Genomic DNA, 19,716 nt, shown 5'->3' with positions numbered 1-19,716 from the left:
GAAGCACAGGGAATATATTTGGCTTCGCTGGGTTGCAGTTCAGGGAGAGAGAGGATAAGGACGGGGGAGAAAGCTGATTGACTGCCCTAAAGCCGACGGTCAGGTGTTTCCTCTTAATGCATAGAGGAACAGACAGCAATTGGAGGATTTTGAAAAAATATTCGATGTATGCAAAACAATGAACTACAGAAAGACAACAGGGGCTGCCTTACCAGTAAAATTGTGGTGGTTTAAAAGACGTAAAACTAAGCTAATCCCAAAATATTCAGAATGGATTATCCAATCCTGAGAAATAATTTACCCACTATCCCTGACTTGACAACCTGCAAAACATCTATCATAACCTAGCCTTCTTTAAGTCAGACAGGCACTTAGTTGATGCTAACATCTTTCTTTGGCCTCAAGATTTTTGCTGTGCATGTAACCTAGACAGGTTATGTTTCTAGAATTTTAAGTAGCAAATTGAGATTTTCATGGACAAATGGTAGTAGAAATAGATGCATCAAAGCCTAAAACCGTGAACCTTTTTGAATGAGGGCAGTGAGAGTCAATCATAAACAACGAATCAATCAAAGAGGATAAAGACTTGCTTACCAAGGGGAGTAAGCCCTGAGATAGTTAATATCTACTGAGGATGTTAAGGTTTGTCCAGAGGCCTTAAACACCATTTTTCTGCTTTTCCCTGGAAATCACTAGATTTCCACCAGAAATCTTCAGATTTCAAATCTTCAGAAATCTCTTTCACCAGAAAGAGAGTTTATTTGAAGCAACACAGGCCTGGGACTCATAAGGTCATATGTTTGAATTCTGCCTCCGCCACTTGTCTACTGTGTGACTTCGGACAAGTCACTTCACTTCTCTGGGCATCATCTGTAAAATGAGGATTGAGACTGTTAGCCCCTGGTGGGACAGGGATTGTGTCCAATCCTATTTGCTTGTATCCACCCCAGTGCTTAATACAGTGCCTGGCACATAGTAATTACTTAACAAATACCACACATTATTATTATGTAGACGCCAGAAGATGGGTGCAGGTCTGGAGTAATTCACCTGGTATGGGTCACCATTGGGGAGTTGTAAGGGATGTTTAAGGAGTTGTAGAAGCAGCATGGCCTAATGGAGAGAGCATGGGCCTGGGTTCTAATCCTGACACTGCCAATTGCTTACTCTGTGACGCTGAACAGGTCACAACTTCTCTGTACCTCAGTTTCCTCAACTGTAAAATGGAGATACTTGCTCTCCCTCCTACCTAGACTGTGAGCTTCATGTGGGACAGGGATTGCATCCAACCTAAGTACCTTGTACTACCCCAGCCCTTAGAACAGTTTTGACACATAAGTGCTAAACAAATACCATAAAAAGAGTGATTCTTCTGTCCATAAATTATTTTAGTGCGTACTATGTGCAAAGCACTGTTCTAAGCACTGGGTTACCCCAAGCAATTCTAGTTTTCACACTGCAGTGGGTCCCATCGCTCCACAAGCAGTACTCCCTGATTGGACAGTTGGTTGGTAATTTACTGATTCATTCATTCAGTTGTATTTATTTGAGCATTTACTGTGTGCTTTGACATGCCCAGCACTGTACTAAGTGCTTGGGAGAGTACAATATAACAACAAACAGATACAGTCCCCACCCATTCATTCATTCTTTCAATCGTATTTATTGAGCACTTACTGTGTGCAGAGCACTGTACTAAGCACTTGGGAAGTACAAGTTGGCAACATATAGAGACGGTCCCTACCTAACAATGGGCTCACAGTCTAGAAGGGGGAGACAGACAACAAAACAAAACATGTGGACAGGTGTCGAGTCATCCCACCATGAGCTCACAGTCTAGAGGAGGAGACAGACATTAATTTACATAAATAAATAAGGGAATAACCAAAGTGAGATTTTTTCTTTCCTAAATACATGAAACTAGTGTGTAGAGACACAGCATGTAGATAAGCATGGGTGCTTATTTGTTGGTAAGTTAGGTTTTCCCTTAATTCTGAGGAGGAAAAAAAATGCAAAAAGACCCTTTCTGGAATGTATTTTGAACAGAATGTCTTATTTGTTGGATAGTTTGCATCTTCCCACCTCATATCCAGTGAGCTTTAGGGATCCTGGACTTCACTAAAACAGTAGTTTCCACTGCACACTCTAGCAACCTTTCACTCGGGTAGATTGGCTTTAATTCCTCGTGCAAAAGCATTATCATCATTACCAATGGTCCAACTGGATAGTAGGAGTTTAAAGATCAGCACTTACATTCTTAAGCCTTCTTGCCTCTCTTTTAACCAAAAGACCTCTCATCAAGGGAAGGTCCATAGAGCTGCCCTCACACAGTGCAGCACAGGGCTGGGAGCACCGTGCAAAATAATAATAATAATAACAATAGTAATAATAATAATAATTGTGGTATTTATTAAATGCTTACTGTGTGCCAGTCACTGTACCAAGTGCTGGGTTGGATAGTAGCAAATCAGGTTGTACACAGTCCCTGTCCTATGTGGGGCTCACAGTCTCAGTCCCATTTTACAGATGAGGTAACTGAGGCACAGAGAAGTGAAGTGACTTGTCCAACATCACACAGCAAGTCACACAGTGGAGCCGGGATTAGAACCCATGACCTTAGGACTCCAAGGCCCATGTTCTATCCACTACACCATGCTGCTTCTCAAAAGCTGAAGGTGGGAGCAGGTGACATCTGTACTACAATAGGGTATGAAATCTGGGAAAAGATAGGTGCTTCTCCATCTGGCCTGGTTTCCTACAGCCAATAAAACTGCTTTGCTAACCCACAAAAGGTGTTAGTTACTAACTTCAATTTTATTCATTGGAAGTTGTATTTACAATTAAACCGTGTTCTCTACAAAACATAAAATGCAAGCTAATGCACTAAATTAATCATTATCCATAGGGCAAAAAAAACTAGCAAATTTACTAGTGATTCATTTTTCCAAGTTGTCTAGGTTGTCTAACATTTAATAATGATTATAATTATAATGATAATAATTATGGTCCTTGTTAAGCTCTTACTATGTTCATTCATTCATTCAATTGTATTTTCTGAGCGCTTGTGGTGTGCAGAGCACTGTACTAATCACTTGGGAAGTACAGTTCAGCAACAAATAGAGACAATACCTGTCCACAAGGGGCTCACAGTCTAGAATGGGGGAGACAGACATCAAAACAAATAAACAGGCATTAGTGGCATTATTATAAATGAAAGGAATTATAGATAATAATAATAATAATAATGGCATTTGTTAAGCACTTACTATGTGCAAAGCACTGTTCTAAGCTCTGGATATACAGAGAAGCAGCGTGGCTCAGTGGAAAGAGCACGGGCTTTGGAGTCAGAGGTCATGGGGTCGAATCCCAGCTCCGCCACATGTCTGCTGTGTGACCTTGGGCAAGTCACTTAACTTCTCTGAGCCTCAGTTACCTCATCTGTAAAATGGGGATTAAGACTGTGAGCCCGACGTGGGACAACCTGATCACTTTGTATCCCCTCCAAGCGCTTAGAACAGTGCTTTGCACATAGTAAGCACTTAACAAATGCCAACATTATTATTATTATTATTATATATACACATCATTAATAAAAATAAATAGAATCATAATTGTAAATATGTACAAATATACATAAGTGCAGTGGGGCAAGAAGTAGGTAGAGCCAAGGGAGTGAGTCGGGGCGATGGTGAGGGAAGGGGAAGGGGAGCAGAGGAAAAGGGGAGCATAGTCTGGGAAGACTTCCTGAAGGAGGTGAGCTTTCAGTAGGGCTTTGAATGGGGAAAGTGTTCTAGTTTGGCAGATTTGAGGACGGAGGGCATTCCAGGCCAGAGGTAGGATGTGGGCCAAGGGTCAACGGTGGGACAGGTAAGAACGAGGCACAGTGAGAAGGTTAGTGCAAGAGGAGTGGGGTGTGTGGGCTGGGATGTTGAAGGAGAGAAGGAAGGTGAGTAGGAGGGGGCGAGGTGATGGAGAGCTTTGAAGCCAATAGTGAGTAGTTTTTGCTTGATACGGAGGTTGATTGTCAACCACTGGAGATTTTTGAGGATAGGGGTGACATGGCCAGAATGTTTCTGTGGAAAGATAATACAGGCAGTAGAATGAAGTACAGACTGAAGTGGGCGGAGACAGGAGGTTGGGAGGTCAGAAAGGATGCCGATGCAGTAATCCAGTCGGGACAGGATGAGTGACTGTGCTAACATGATAGCGGTTTGGATGGAGAGGAAAGGGTGGATCTTGGCAATATGCCAAGCACTGTTCTAATCACTGAGGTAGATACAAATTAAACAGGTTGGACACCATCCCTGTCCCACATGGAGCTCATAGTCTCAATTCCCATTTTACAGATGAGGTAGGTGAGGCACAGAGAAGTGAAGTGACTTGCCCAAGGTCACAAAGCCAACAAGTGGAGGAGCCAGGATTAGAACCCATGACCTGCTCACTCCCAGGACCATGCTCCATCAACTATATCATGCTTGATTTTTTTGTCCAAAGTGTCTTTTTCATATAAACCAGGTGTCTGTGGTTACAACAAAACATATATCGTGGGTCTTTGAAGTAGAAATATCCCGCTTCTCATGCCACCTCTCTTTCACCTTCATAGCAAATTACAGTAAAACAAGAAACTACAGTCTCTTAGCTTTTGTGGTTGGGGTTGATTTTCAAAATAGCAAGAAGTAGATAATTGGTGAGTGCTGTTTGAATTAGATAATTTTTAAATACTGTATTGCACTAATTTAATGCTCTTTAATAGTCCCTTGATAACTGCTTCTGCTTATGTTCTTGTCTTCAAATTGGAGTTTTGTTTGGCAAACTAACTTGTAAATATCAGTTTAGAATAACCTTAAGGCAACTACACTTTTTTTCTCATTAAAAAAATTTTCAGCTTCTCTTTGAGGTGCTTTCCTGAGGGATACCTTGGGCTCTAATCATTTTTATCTTGCAGGAAGATTTTTATAGTTTAGGATTATTTGACTAGTACCAAATAGAGCAAGATACCCAGAATTTTCATTCTGGATTATAAAAAGGGAAAACGTCAATTTCAACACCATTTGGAATGAATAATTTTAATAATGAATGAAGAATCATTTAAAATATGTTTTATTTATTGAGACTAAGTGACTACTTATGTAGGCATATCATATAATTGATCTGATAAAAGAAATAAAAAGGTCATAAACTCCTCCTAAAATTTGATAGACCTTGTTCATGAATTATTAAAAGTGTGACTAGGCCTGTTCTAGGTAATAACCACAATTCAAGATAATTAAAACCCATTCAGTTTCTTCCACCAAATTAATTCTAATCAAGCTACACGAAGGCTCAGATGAAAAATTGAGCAAATAAATGTAAACATTACAATTTGAAAACCAGGAATAAGAAGTAGCTTTCAATTTATTAATTAGTCTATTGTCCCAGGAATGCAAAACCAAGGCCTTTATCTCTGGAGCAATTTATAAATGGAAAAATACAGGGTTGTCATTTACCCAGGAAACTTCAATTTACCCGCAGCAGAGTTTGTTCAATTTAATGAAGTCTTGCCCAAATGTGTATCTGAAGGAGAAACCTAATTCATTTCATTAAAATGTGCAGCAGGCATTGTCTTCGACTAAGGTGCTAATGATAATATTCTAGAGCCAATGCTTTGGTCCTTTTTATTTATTTTTCTAAGGCGTGATTCCAAGTCACAAACATGTTATCATTTATTTGGTTTTAGCTCAGCAAAGTCTGCTACTGAATAGGCACAAGGAGATTTTCTGTTGCCAGGGCACAAGATGCCCTTAGTCCACTGCTTTGCAGTAAGTGCTGAGACCACAAGGAAAGCACAGATCAGCACCACTATGGAAAGTAGAATGAAGTGCACATCCTATCGATGATAGGGTATATCATACCATACAGTCAAAATGTTCTATGTAATTAGATAGCTCAATATAAGAGTTACCCAATAACTAAAAAGGCAGCAATTAATCAGATATTAGACCAATCACATTTATTGAGCATTTACCAGGTGCGGAGCACTCTTCTGAAGTGCTTGGGAAAGTACAATATAACAGAGTTGGTAGATATATTCCCTGCCCACAAGGAGCCCACGGTCTAGAGTGGGAAACGGACATTAGAATAAATTGTAGAATTAAATTATAGATATAGATATAATTATAAATTATAGTACATAAGTGTTGTGGGGCTGAGGGTGGGGTGAATAAAGGGTACAAATATGCAAAAGAGAGGAGTCAGGGAAGGCCTAGAGAAGATGTGATTTTTAACAAGCTTTCAAGTTGGGGAGAATGGTTGTCTGTCAGTTATGAAGAGGGAGGAGTTCCAGTCCAGAGGCAAGGATGTGGGCAAGGAGTCAGCGGTGAGATAGAAGAGATTGAGGTACTGTAAGCAGTTGGTGTTAGAGGAATGAAGTGAACAAGAAAAGTGAGGAGCAGTATAGTGCCAATTGTTAGCACCTTGGATGTTTGAGAGCCCTAATTAGGAATGCAATGTTTACCCGGAATGGGGAAGGGGACTAAAAACGGAGACTGTCTGTCACATCCAAAATAAATCGGTCTCACCAGTAGACTGTGACTAGTGCCTTTGCACTTGCAAGACGAAACTAAATTCCAGAAATAAAGATATACGAAGAAAATAACCATCATATCGTGATCCTTACATCATGGTGAATACAGTCACTAAGTGATTAAACAGTGCAGTGCTCAGCTAGGTGCAGAGTTGATTTTGCAAGAGCAAGCAAGGCAAATCAGATGAAGGATGAAGTGCAGGTGAAGGATAAAGGACAGCGCATAGAAACAGTTAACTATAGACTTCGTTCATTCACTCATATTTATTGAATGCTTACTGTGAGCAGAGCACTGTACTAAGTGCTTGGGAAGTACAGTTCGGCAACACATAGAGACAGTCCGTACCCAACAACAGGCTCACAGGGCCAGGGGCGGCCTCTCATCCCTCCCGGGCCTCACAACCTCTGCCCAAGCTCCCCACATTGAGGTCATCTGTCCAAACAGAGTCTATCACAGCTCCCTCCCACTGCACTGGTCCTGAGCTTAGTAAAGATGGAATCAAGTTATAGGGAATTATTTAGATATTTATCTCTCACTAACCTGCATAGAATGCCAAATCATTTTCCTGTTGAAATCCCAAAATCTCAAGTTTGCACACATTCCCCTTCTCATTAAAGAGACAATGAGAGCATAGGTGGGAGTGTGGGGTATCCGTAGCATTCCAGACATCTGTACCATGAGTTCCAAAATGCCATGGAGCCCAAACTAAGTATACATCGAGTATGTGCCAGCCCATTTGTGAAAGCCCAAACAATTCAAGGGAACAAGAGCACCTGGGATCCTGAGTAAGGTAAGATGGCCAGTTGAGTCTCGATAGCCCAATTTTCTGGATTACATGAGCAACCTCCCCAGGTATATAAAATGTTCACTTGGACCTTGAAGTGGCTGTGTTTTTGCTATCATTCTATCTGCTGACTGATAGGCACAGTAGAAGCCATTCAGCACGTCCCCACCAGGCTATATTTCAAGTTTGAGAAAATGGAATGCCATCTGCAACCTAGTTCTGCCTACCCTCTCCTCCTGTAGAGGATCTTCCTTGAAATGTGGCAGAAAATCCTGTGTATATTAGGTCCAGTCATCCTATCTGTGCTCAAAGATTCTGGTCCCAAGAATCTGGGTCTCAAGAATTCTTTGACAGTTGGAAACTTTTCTTTCCATGACATATAAGCAGTAAGTACTGGGGCTCTCAAGTCCGTAGTGACCAATTCTGACCTTTTCCACATTACTCATTCAATCATATTTATTGAGTGCTTACTGTGTGCAGAGCACTGTCCTAAGTGCTTGGAAGAGTACAGCACAACAATAAACACACATTCTCTGCTCACAACGATCTTACAGTCTAGAGGACGAGCTTACAATCTAGAGATTACTTTTCACCAAACTGCCTTCAGCTCCACTGCAAAAGCCCTACCTTCCATAGAAAAGACAAAGATACCAATAGCCCCATGAAGTGATGGATTTCTACCTCTATGTCACAGGTAAGCAAGGAAGAAACATGCTGTACAGTACAGACTAGGAATTTCTGTTAATTTTAAATTCACATATTCCCTCATTTAAATTACTATTATATTAATTCTCTGTCAGAAAATTCACCTCCCTGATTAATGGCAGTACAATTGTGTGCAATCAATTCTCTGTGACAGAGAATAATTGGACTTTATTTTATATAATCTCACCTTTTAAGTGTCATATTCATTCAGGAAAATTCGCTGATGTTCAAGGGCAAATATTTGCTCATTATGAAGCATTTTGTACAAAACAAAGCAATCCTGCACTAATATTTTGTCCAAAAATCATGAGAAGGAGGTGTCTTTTGTTTACATAAATTGACTGTATAGCCTTAAGTATTCAAAACTCCCATTTTTGGTCTTGTTCAAATACTCAACCTCCATGAAAACAGAACATCATGTCAATTGAAAATTTCCACTTATATACTCGTCTTCAACTCTTATAACAGTGCTCTGTGAATGGCAAGGGTTTAATAAATACTGTTATTATCAATCAATCAATCGTATTTATTGAGCGCTTACTGTGTGCAGAGCACTGTACTAAGCGCTTGGGAAGTACAAGTTGGCAACATATAGAGACGGTCCCTACCCAACAGTGGGCTCACAGTCTAGAAGGGGGAGACAGAGAACAAAACAAAACATATTAACAAAAAAAAAATAGAATAGATATGTACAAGTAAAATAAATAGAGTAATAAATATGAACAAACATATATACATATATACAAATGCTGTGGGGAAGAGAAGGAGGTAAGGCAGGAGGGATTCAGAGGGGGAGTCAATTATCACCGACTTGCTGCACCACTAGACAAATTTCCTCATCTAGACTGTAAGCTCTTTGTGGGCAGGAAATGTGTCTATCAACTCTGTTGTTTTTTACTCTGTTGCTTGTTGCTTTGCTCTGCACACAGTAAGAGCTCAATCAATACCATTGATGATCATCACAATGATGCACGTCATGTCCCAAAAGAGGTCCAAGCCCTCAATGCAAGGAAATGAATGGATTGATATTTGCTATGAATAATGGGAGCAATGAGAGGAACTGTATAAATCTGCCTTTTAAGTATTAACAAATCTGACCAGATTGATGTATCCTATTATTTTTCAAAGCTCACTCCCTCCATCATATGATTACCAGAAACACAGGGAAGGAAAAAAAAAAAAACCCACTTTCCTGCTGTGTGACCTCGGGCAAGTCACTTAACTTTTCTGGGTCTCAGTTTCTCATCTGCAAATTAGGTAGTCAGTACCTATTCTCTCTTCTTAGACCGTGAGGCCCATATTTGAAAGGGACTGTCCAACCTGACTGTCTTGTGCTTAACAGAGTGATGGGCACATCATAAGTGCTTAACATATAGCACAATTAGCAATCTTTCTCCATCTGGTACAAATTCTTGCTTACCCTGGTTGAGTTTATGAGTGGCTTTGCCCAAAGGTGGTAGAAATTTCACTCTGTGAGGCAAGGAAGTCCCAAATATGTTGGGGGATATTTACAAGTCTGAAGTTCAGTTTGGCTCCAAATTGCATGTTTAGTTAATGAAAATGCAACTATGATCCCATATTGTTCTATTTTCTTCCTTTTCTAGCTATGGAGGACCCACTCTTAAAGGACAGGGAAGTTAAATCGACCTCTGCAGCATGCAGAAGTACTGGAAAGACATCCTTCATAACAGAAATTAGATCATCCCAAGGCACATGTTTTTCATTAGCCAAGCAAAATTATCCTTTGAAAAAAATATTGTTAAGATTTCATTCCAGAGATATTGTTACTATGGCACCAGCATGATTTCTCCCTCACTGAAGCACATAGACATACGCATACACACACACACATTAGTCATTTCTCAAAGTAATCACCGCATAAACATGCCCCACACATTATTACTCTGAACTCTTCCAAGTTTTTAATACATGCTTTTCATTAACCATATTATTCAGAGAGATATTTAAGAACTAGAAAGTTCATTGCTCGAGGCCATAGTTCTGAGGTTTTTATTTTTGGTTTGTATTTGTAAGGTGTGGGGAAAGATTGAAATAGAATGGACAAACAGAATATTTTTCTTAGGATCGTACTGTCATTATGATACAGAGTTTTCCACTCAAACCAACATGATGTTAGGTACATACCATTGTCCAGTCACAATTGCTGGATCTTCCCATACCAGGTGTGAGTTTGAAGGAACTTTCCAAAGGAAAATTATATTTTTTTAAAAAATTTGAAACATCAATAATTTTAGGCATCATGGTAACATAATTATTAGGGATTGCACTGAAAGGATAAGATTGATATTTGCTATATTTTTAAAGTATTTATAATGTGCCAAACACTGTATTAAGTGCTGGGGTAGATGCAAGATAATCAGTTTAGACACAGTCTGACTCACATGGGACTCCCAATCTAAGTTGGAAGATAGGCAGGTATTCAATCTCCATTTTATAGATCAGGAAACTAAGGCCCAGAAAAGTGAAGTGACTTGCTCATGGTCACACAGCAGACAAGTGGTTGAGTTAGGATTAGAACATGACTCCTAAACCCATGGTCTTTTAAGTAGGCCACACTGCTTCTTATGTAACCATGCCTCACCAACTCTGCCTCTCTTTCCAACACATCATTCGTCCATCTGATTGACTGACTGCATTTCAAACTTGTTCATCCTTTGTCTCCCTACACCAATCCCATCATTGTCTGAGTGGCCTCAGAGCAATCCGCAGAACCCAAGCAGGCAGGAAGCGGGGTTGAGGAGAGTCACAGAGCACCAGGTGCCAATTAAGTGGACTTCTAGGCCAATTACAAGGCACACACAATCACAGTGCACTTAGGCAAAGAGACTCTCTATGAGCCAATCTTTTGGATTTTCAATCCTCTTGTTTGTCCATGTTCAACATCATTACCCAGATCACTTCCTGAAGGTATTGCTAACCGCATGTCTCTCCGCTCCTCAGGCATCTCCTGTGGCCACCGAACTCCCTGCACATAAGGCAGGGACTCCTTTCCATTGGCTTCAGCACTCCATCTTCAATATCAGCTCTCTTCATCCTAATCAATCTATAATTATGGTTGTTGTTAAGCAGTTACTGTGTACCAGGCACTGTTCTAAATACTGGGGTCAATACAGGAAAATAGGGCTAGAGCCTGTGGGGCTCATAGTCTCGATCCCTATTATACAGATGAGGTAACTGAGGCCCAGAAAAGTGAAGTGACAAGCATTCAATGGTATTTGTTGAGCATTTACTGGGTGTGGAACACTATACTAAACACTTGGGAAACTACAGTACTGTGGTGAGCCCACAACAATCTGTCTTATTAGTGGCTGTTTGTGATCCACAAACAATAAGAAGGAAGAAACTCGTGAAGGAACTGATGTGCTCTACTTAAGGACAGGAGGTTGCTGACCCATGGTATGGTCCTCTCTCCCTGCTCCACCAAGTAACAGGCCTAGACCAATCAATGACTGCCACATAGAGCCACAGCTGCGATGCCTAAGGCAGATAAAAGATGGTCATTTTGAATCATGAAGGAGCAGAAGAAAGCAACAGCACTTGGAGGCAACACCCAAAAGTAGAAGAAAGCAGAAGGGAAGGCAGAAGCAGAAGAAAGCAGAAGCACTTAAAAGCAGGAGAAGCAGAGAAGCAGAAGAAGGAAGCAGCACTCAAATGCAGCAAAAAGCAGCAGCATTTAGAGGCAGCAGAAGGGAAGCAGTGGAGAAAGCTGGCAGAAGGAAGCAGAGGGTGAGCAGCAAAAAGAGAAGCAGCATTTGACAGAAGCGATGTGCAGAGGAGGTTTGCAGCATCAGCGGTCCGCTTCACCAGGAACTTCTCCCAACCTTCCGCCACGGGATTGGCACAATGGGCTCCTTTAACCAGCAAACTGGTATTGGATCTTTAGTGGAGTGTGTGTGAGTGAAAGTGTGTATGTATCATTCCCTTGTACGTTAGTAAAAACTAAGTAAAAAACTTTCCACAGTAACCTTGCTGGTTGGTGGTGTGGTCTAACTCTCTACATGTCACTGAGACTACCCCAGTCCACGAAAGTCCTGGTTGATATGAGCTGAGGGCTCATGATAAGTTCAACAGATTTGGTATGTGTGATCCCTTAGAAGGTGCTTAGAGTCTACAGGGGGATATAAACATTACAAAAGATTAGAGATAGAGGATATAGTAGAGTATAAGAATAGAGTAGCAGCATTGAGAGTTGAGAAGCAGCATGGCTTAATGGAAAGAGCCCGGACTTGGGAGTCAGAGATCATGGGTTCTAATCCTGGCTCTACCACTTGTCAGCTGTGTGACCTTGGGCAAGTCATTTAACTTCTCTGGGCCTCAGTTACCTCATCTGTAAAATGGGGATGAAGATTGTGAGCCCTACATGGGACAACCTGATGACCTTGTACCTCCCCCAGCACTTAGAATGGTGGTTGGCACATAGTAAGCACTTAAATACCAACATTATTATTATTATTATCATCAGGGTACTGTATTACTGGGGTGAATATCAAAGTAGTTAAGGTGAACACAGCCAAGTGTGTTGTCGATGTGGACGGGGGAAAGGATAGGTCTCTGGGAAGGCTTCTTGGAGGAAATGTGACTTAGGAGAGTTTGAAGGAGGAATAGTAGCAGACTGATATGAAAAGGGAGAGTATTCCAGGCCTGAGGGAGATTGTGGACAAAGAGTCTGGCCGGGGGAGGGGGAATTGATTATAGGAAGCCCGCAGACAAAACACTACCACCCACGTGTCACCTGTCATTAAGACCCAGGTTCAGGGATCCTATTTTCACCCTTGAATTGAGCCGGGGTTAAACAAACCAGCCATTTATAAAATAGAAGTTCCTTTAATTAGCCTCCCGCATTCACAATATCAGAGAAGCAGGAATAAATACAAAAGGACAGGATCACTAAAATTCAACACACTGTCTCACTAACTCCACTGTATTCACCTCATTTATTGGGAAGATACTCATTACAATGCAGACCAATGGCCTGGCTCACCTAGTTATCTAGTATGCCAGCTTTCAGAAAAAAAGTGATGACAATTAGGCCCAAGCTACTGACTGGGCACATTTTGGTCCAACCATTTATTTATTTATTTATTTATTTATTTTACTTGTACATATCTATTCTATTTATTTTATTTTGTTAGTATGTTTGGTTTTGTTCTCTGTCTCCCCCTTTTAGACTGTGAGCCCACTGTTGGGTAGGGACTGTCTCTATATGTTGCCAACTTGTACTTCCCAAGCGCTTAGTACAGTGCTCTGCACACAGTAAGCGCTCAATAAATACGATTGATGATGATGATGATAATCACATCAATGAACAGCAGGTCCTTAAGCAACATATCTGTAGGTCATTTATGTGCACTCCAGCCCAAAAAGGGACACCTAGGCCTATTCTAAGTCAACGGCAGGAAATACTCACATTGCTAATGGGCTTGAAATAGCATTACAGGTACTAGCTGTCACAGAGGACATCCCACACTCTGGGTAGGGATGAGTGCCAGCACAATCATCCCACTACAAAGAGCTGTCTCTTGGGTGTCGATTATTATAGAGTATCTGGCCTATCTGGGCTCTCCACTCCGGTAGCATGCTGTAGGGCAAGCTCTTGGCAAATCAGGACTTGCATGGTTGAATACCACCTTTCTGGAGACCTTCTCCCTCATTATCAGCAATACCAGCCAATGGTTACATCCTTGCTCTGCTGACAGTGCCTTGTAGACACATCACCCTATATTTTCAGCAATACACCACTCCCCCTCTTCTGGGGCTCTCCACTGGCTATCAGCAATACCAGTCCACTGATCTGCTGACCACAGCAGTGGTCGTGATGTGTTTGCCTCGGGTTAATAGTGACTCTCCTGACGAAAGGGAGTTGGTCCAGTTAAGCCTGACCTGTCACACCATGGCTCCCCAGGGCTCATGTGTCCATGGCACCTGAAGCTTTTTCTCTCCAGTCCCTACTGCAGGCAGACACCATCATCTTAAATCTCAATAATACTTAGTATGTTTTTAACAAGGGAACAACCAAAACAAATCCAGTTCAAACTACCTTTATCTGGATCTACTGCTTCCACCTCCACGACCCTTTCTACTTCCCTTTAGTTATACTGGAGCTCACATTCCCTCAGGAACAGAATAATTGCTCCTCCAGAGTCTTAGCCCCTGCACTCTGACCCTCCAGATATTCTCTTCAGTTGCTTCGTAAGCCCTATGCTCATCCAGTGTAAACACTACAAGCTTTCCCTTTGTCCTCCTCTCTGAGGCACACAGCTCACAGCCTCTCACCTCTAGTTGCTCAAGAGCCTTATTCTCTCATCTGGCCCCTCTGTTTCTTCCACGATTCCTCTCTCTGGTTTGACTTTTCCTTCAAGAAGGGGCATCAGGAACTAAGTCTCCTGTCTTCCTCCTCCCTCAAGTAGAGGGACTAGTGGACCTAGTCATCACAGTTTCTGTGCATCAGGCAGAAACTCCTCACCCTGGGCTTCAAGGCTCTCCATCACCTCGCCCCCTCCTACCTCACCTCCCTTCTCTCCTTCTACTGCCCAGCCCGCACCCTCCGCTCCTCCACCGCTAATCTCCTCACTGTACCTCGTTCTCGCCTGTCCCGCCATCAACCCCCGGCCCACGTCATCCCCCAGGCCTGGAATGCCCTCCCTCTGCCCATCCGCCAAGCTAGCTCTCTTCCTCCCTTCAAGGCCCTGCTGAGAGCTCACCTCCTCCAGGAGGCCTTCCCAGACTGAGCCCCTTCTTTCCTCTCCCCCTCGCCCCCCTCTCCATCCCCCCGTCTTACCTCCTTCCCTTCCCCACAGCACCTGTATATATGTATATATGGTTGTACATCTTTATTACTCTATTTATTTATTTATTTATTTTACTTGTACATTTCTATCCTATTTATTTTATTTTGTTGGTATGTTTGGTTCTGTTCTCTGTCTCCCCCTTTTAGACTGTGAGCCCACTGTTGGGTAGGGACTGTCTCTATGTGTTGCCAATTTGTACTTCCCAAGCGCTTAGTACAGTGCTCTGCACATAGTAAGCACTCAATAAATACGGATTGATTGATTGATTGATCACAGTTGTAAATGTAGAACAGACAGGATTTCATGACAGATTGAATGTGTGGGTTAAATGAAGTATGTTCTACTTCCCAGCTTGTTCTCTCTGCTCCTCCCAAATTCACCTTCTAACTATAACCTGTTCTTGAGTCCCTAGCCTCCAAGCCCTAGAAAAAGCATGCCCTAGTTGATAGATCATGATCCTAGAAGTCAGAAGGACCTGGGTTCTAATCTTGGCTCCCCCACTTGTCAGCTGCATGACCTTGGGTGACTCAGTCAACTTCTCTATGCTTGTTACCTCATCTGTAAATGGGAATTAAGACTATGAGCCCTGTGTGGGACATGGACTATGTCCAACCTGAATACTTTGTATCAACCCCAGCACAAGTAAAGTGCCTTTTACTTAGTAAGCACTTAATAAATACCACTAAAAAAGCCTTGACATACTTATCCCCTCAACTGGAACTCTTCAACTTTCCCCAAACTGCCAAACCTCAGTACTCCCCATCTTCAAATCCCATCAAAAAATCCCACCTTCTCCAGGAAATGTCATCAGAAAAATTCCCAGTACTCCAAGTCATATAAATCCAACAGCCACACATTGCATATATGGCATTAGGCTGAGACTTTGACCTATTTTGTACATTTGAGAAGCAGTGTGGCTTAGTGGAAAGAGCATGGTCTTGGGAGTCTGAGGTCTTGGGTTCTAATCCCAGCTCCGCCACTTGTCAGCTGTGCAACTTTGGGCAAGTCACAACTTCTCTGTGCCTCAGTTACCGCATTTGTAAAATGGGGATTAAGACTGTGAGCCCCACATGGGGCAACCTGATAACCTTGTATCTACCCCAGCGCTTAGAACATTGCTTGGCATATATTAAGCATTTAAAAAATCATTATTATTATTTGTTTATGTTATATTTTAATGTTCATCTGTCTCTATCTCCAATCCCTTCTCACCACTTAAACTCTTAGATTGTGAGCCCAACACGGACACGGGCTATATCTAATCCTACCTGTTGATTCTGTTCTATTGCTTAGGTCAGTGGTCTGTACAGAGTAAGTGCTTAATAAATACTATTACAGCTACTACTACTGCTGCTGCTCCTGAACCAAAAGGCATTCTTTGTCTTCAAAAAGAGTAAATATCCTTTGAAGCCCATTTTCCTACTGGTCCTTACATTTGCCCCATGCAAACACATTGTGTGACAGTTGAATTCCAAAGCAAATAATAATAATAATAATAATGTTGGTATTTGTTAAGCACTTACTATGTGCCAAGCACTATTCTAAGTGCTGGGGTAGATACAAGGTCATCAGGTTGTCTTACATGAGGCTCACAGTCTTAATCCCCATTTTACAGATGAGGTAAGTGAGACCCATGCTGCTTCTCTAATCTTTGGACAGGTTTGAAAGTAATTGGTGACTTATGCAGCTTGCTAGTTTTACTTCCCAATGGGGTTTTTACTATTCTGCATTATGGATCCTTTAAAACTTTCAATCCACCTGAGGTAGTTTTTGTGAAAACTGGACTATTGTAGACCAAATACTATGTTGACAAGGGAATGCACCCTGTTAATTTATGAATATGGAACCAAGGAAATTACAACTAAACAGAAATAAAAGGTGAAACAAGGGAATACCAAAGAACTTACTCAGTAAAAACTCATGTCAAGATTGAGGACTGGAGAGAAGATCAATTAATAGGGGAAACATCCTAGAGGATATGGGGTTTCCAGTAGTGTTAAAAAGATGGGGATAGCTTGTAAACTCCTCCCTCTAGATTGCAAACTCCTTGAAGGCAGGGATCTTGTCTATTAACTCTATGGTATAATAATAATAATGATAATAGTTATTATTATGGCATTTGTTAAGTGCTTACTATGTGCCAAGCACTGTTCTAAGCACTGGGATGGATACAAGCAAATCGGGTTGGACACAGTCCATATTCCACATAGGGCTCATAGTCTTTCTCCCCATTTTAACGATGAGGTAACTGAGGACCAGAGAAGTGTAGTGACTTGCCTAAGGTCACACAGCAGACAAATGGCAGAACCGGAATTAGAACCCATGACCTTCTGACTCCCAGGCTGTGCTCTAGCTACTATGCCATACTGCCAAATAATCCCATTCTTTTCTAATAATATGAAGCAACGTAATGCAAATGGGAGCTTAACCAAATTAGAAACTTTTAAAATAGAACCCTAAATTCATCCCATTATCAGTAGATTCCTTCCATTCAATATTTTGTCATTTTACATTGCCCTATTTTATTTCAATTTATTTTCCTTCCTAATTCCTATTTGTCTAAACCCTCTTCTGAAGAGCAGGGTTAGAGAGCAGGACAAGAAAAGGGAAAACAGATGTGATGGTGGTTTTGCATTGCTCTTCTAAACAATGCTGTACATTATATTCTGGTGACAAAGCTTATAACTAGAGTAGAGCTCTTCTCTCATTATAATGATTGTAATGAGAATGATAGATGGGTTCAAATAAACCTATTCATGCTATAATGCTAAGATTTCTATTTCTTCTTCAGATGTTATATCTAACCCAATTTCGTGATGTCATTATCTTTCTTGAAATGTAATGGAATATGTGACAGTTTAAAGAATGCATCACATATATTTTCTATGTGTTATGATCTCCCTAGAACAGAAACTATTTTCCCAAGATCGCAGTGTTACTTGGGTCCTAAATTTCTTTTCATTGAAGGGAATTAAAAGGTACTAAGCTGTAGTTTAACTTCATGCAGTGACCGATGAAGGAATAACTGCAATTCCCTTCTTAACAGGTCTGTTTGTTGGGTTCTTTTGTTGATCCCAAATGATCAAGGTTCTTATACTGTGACGTACTCAGTTGAATCACTTACTGAAAAATAGAAGACTGAATGGAGTTAGGGAAAGGTATCTGAAGCAAAATCATATGCTTTTCTCTTTTTTTTCTTTTCACTTCCTTCAAGGAGGTGTGGCCGGAGCCACTTGGCTGAAAGAATAATTAACATCTATAGAAATTCTTGTAAGAGAGGTGAGAAAATAATGTAAAATAACCCTCAATCAACCTAAGAGAAATAATAAGGAAATAAAGTAAAAGGTAATTTGTGAAGCTATTTCCCAAACTGCTGAATTGTTCTGCAAGCAGGTTCACTGATAGAATGACATTGTTAGTCATCTTCATAAAGCTGCAATTTGAGGATCAGCCTACAAAGGAATGTAAGAATCAATTTTCAATTGCTAAAAGCTTCCACCACAGATTGTTGAAGGATAAATCATCCCTATTCCTGTCCCTGTCCCTTTTGCTATTCCTAAACTCAGGCTGAACTTTGACCCCAACAATGGCTTGAAGGAGCAGATGTTTTATTTAATCCTGAGCTAAAGTCATATGGCTCTGAGGGGCAGAGATCCAGTCTTTGCCAACAGAAAAGGAGTGGGATTTGTCAGGACAAAAAAAGGATGGAAAAGATGTATACTGGAAGAAATCTAATCCTAAACTTAAATTTTCCATTAACTGGTGTCTCTGGAGTTTTCCATTTAAGCTTTTGATGCTTTCAGTATTTAGTCAGAATAGCCTTATCACCACTGTAACTCTAGATTAAGTACATGATAATGGATAAAGCACTAAACTAGACACTGAAAAATAGAATGAAAATTCATAGTAATAATTCCTGCCCTCAGGATCCCAACAATCTACAGGGGAGGAATATACAATATGGGAAAGTCCAGTTCTCAAAAATTGACCATCTAATAATAAAAAATGCAGCAATATCAAATAAAGAAAAAAAGGTCAACTAATTCCAGCGGTTCACAGCCTCTCCAGGATAAAGCAACTACAGGTCAAATTGTATCTGAGTTCCAATGCAATTGAAAGGCTGGGTCCTCAACACTCTTCCTATGGTTTCCATGGAATACCAAGATCTACTTTCTTGAATAGTTGTACAATGGTAGAGTAAGCCAATGGCTCAGACCTTAACCCGTGATTCTGGTGTCAGGATCCTCTTCCTAATCCATATGGCCAACTTTCCATCACTCTCCCTGAGATTACCTATCTGGACAAGAATTGAGGATAAAAATCATCCCATAAGAATTTTGGAATCTAGCATGAAAAGAGATGATAATAACAATAATAATTATAATTATAATAATAATAGCATATGTTAAGCACTTACTATGTGCCAAGCACTGTTCTAAGCGCTGGGATAGATACAAGGTTATCAGGTTGTCCCATGTGGGGCTCACAGTCTTCATCCCGATTTTACAGATGAGCTAACTGAGGCAAAGAGAAGTTAAGTGACTTGCCCAAAGTCACACAGCTGATAAGTGGTGGAGGCAGGATTAGAACCCATGACCTCTGATTCCCAAGCCCATGCTCTTTCCAGTAAGCCACACTGTCTCTCTTGGCAGATGCAGAGGGTAGGTCCCTGACCTAAGGCCTCCCTAAGCTGAGGCTAAGTGGAAGTGATCCTCTAATTGCCCTCATTAGAAGAAGAATGTCAGGCTGAAAAAAATCCACTAATGACTCTGGGGCAAATGGTAAATCCTGTGTGTTTCCACCCACACCGTTTTTGTCCACCAAACCTTTTATCTGAGTATGCACATTCCCTATA

Source organism: Tachyglossus aculeatus, chromosome 22 (assembly GCF_015852505.1).
Source record: "Tachyglossus aculeatus isolate mTacAcu1 chromosome 22, mTacAcu1.pri, whole genome shotgun sequence".
Lineage (NCBI taxonomy): Eukaryota > Metazoa > Chordata > Mammalia > Monotremata > Tachyglossidae > Tachyglossus > Tachyglossus aculeatus.
Note: the sequence above shows the minus strand (reverse complement) of the source record.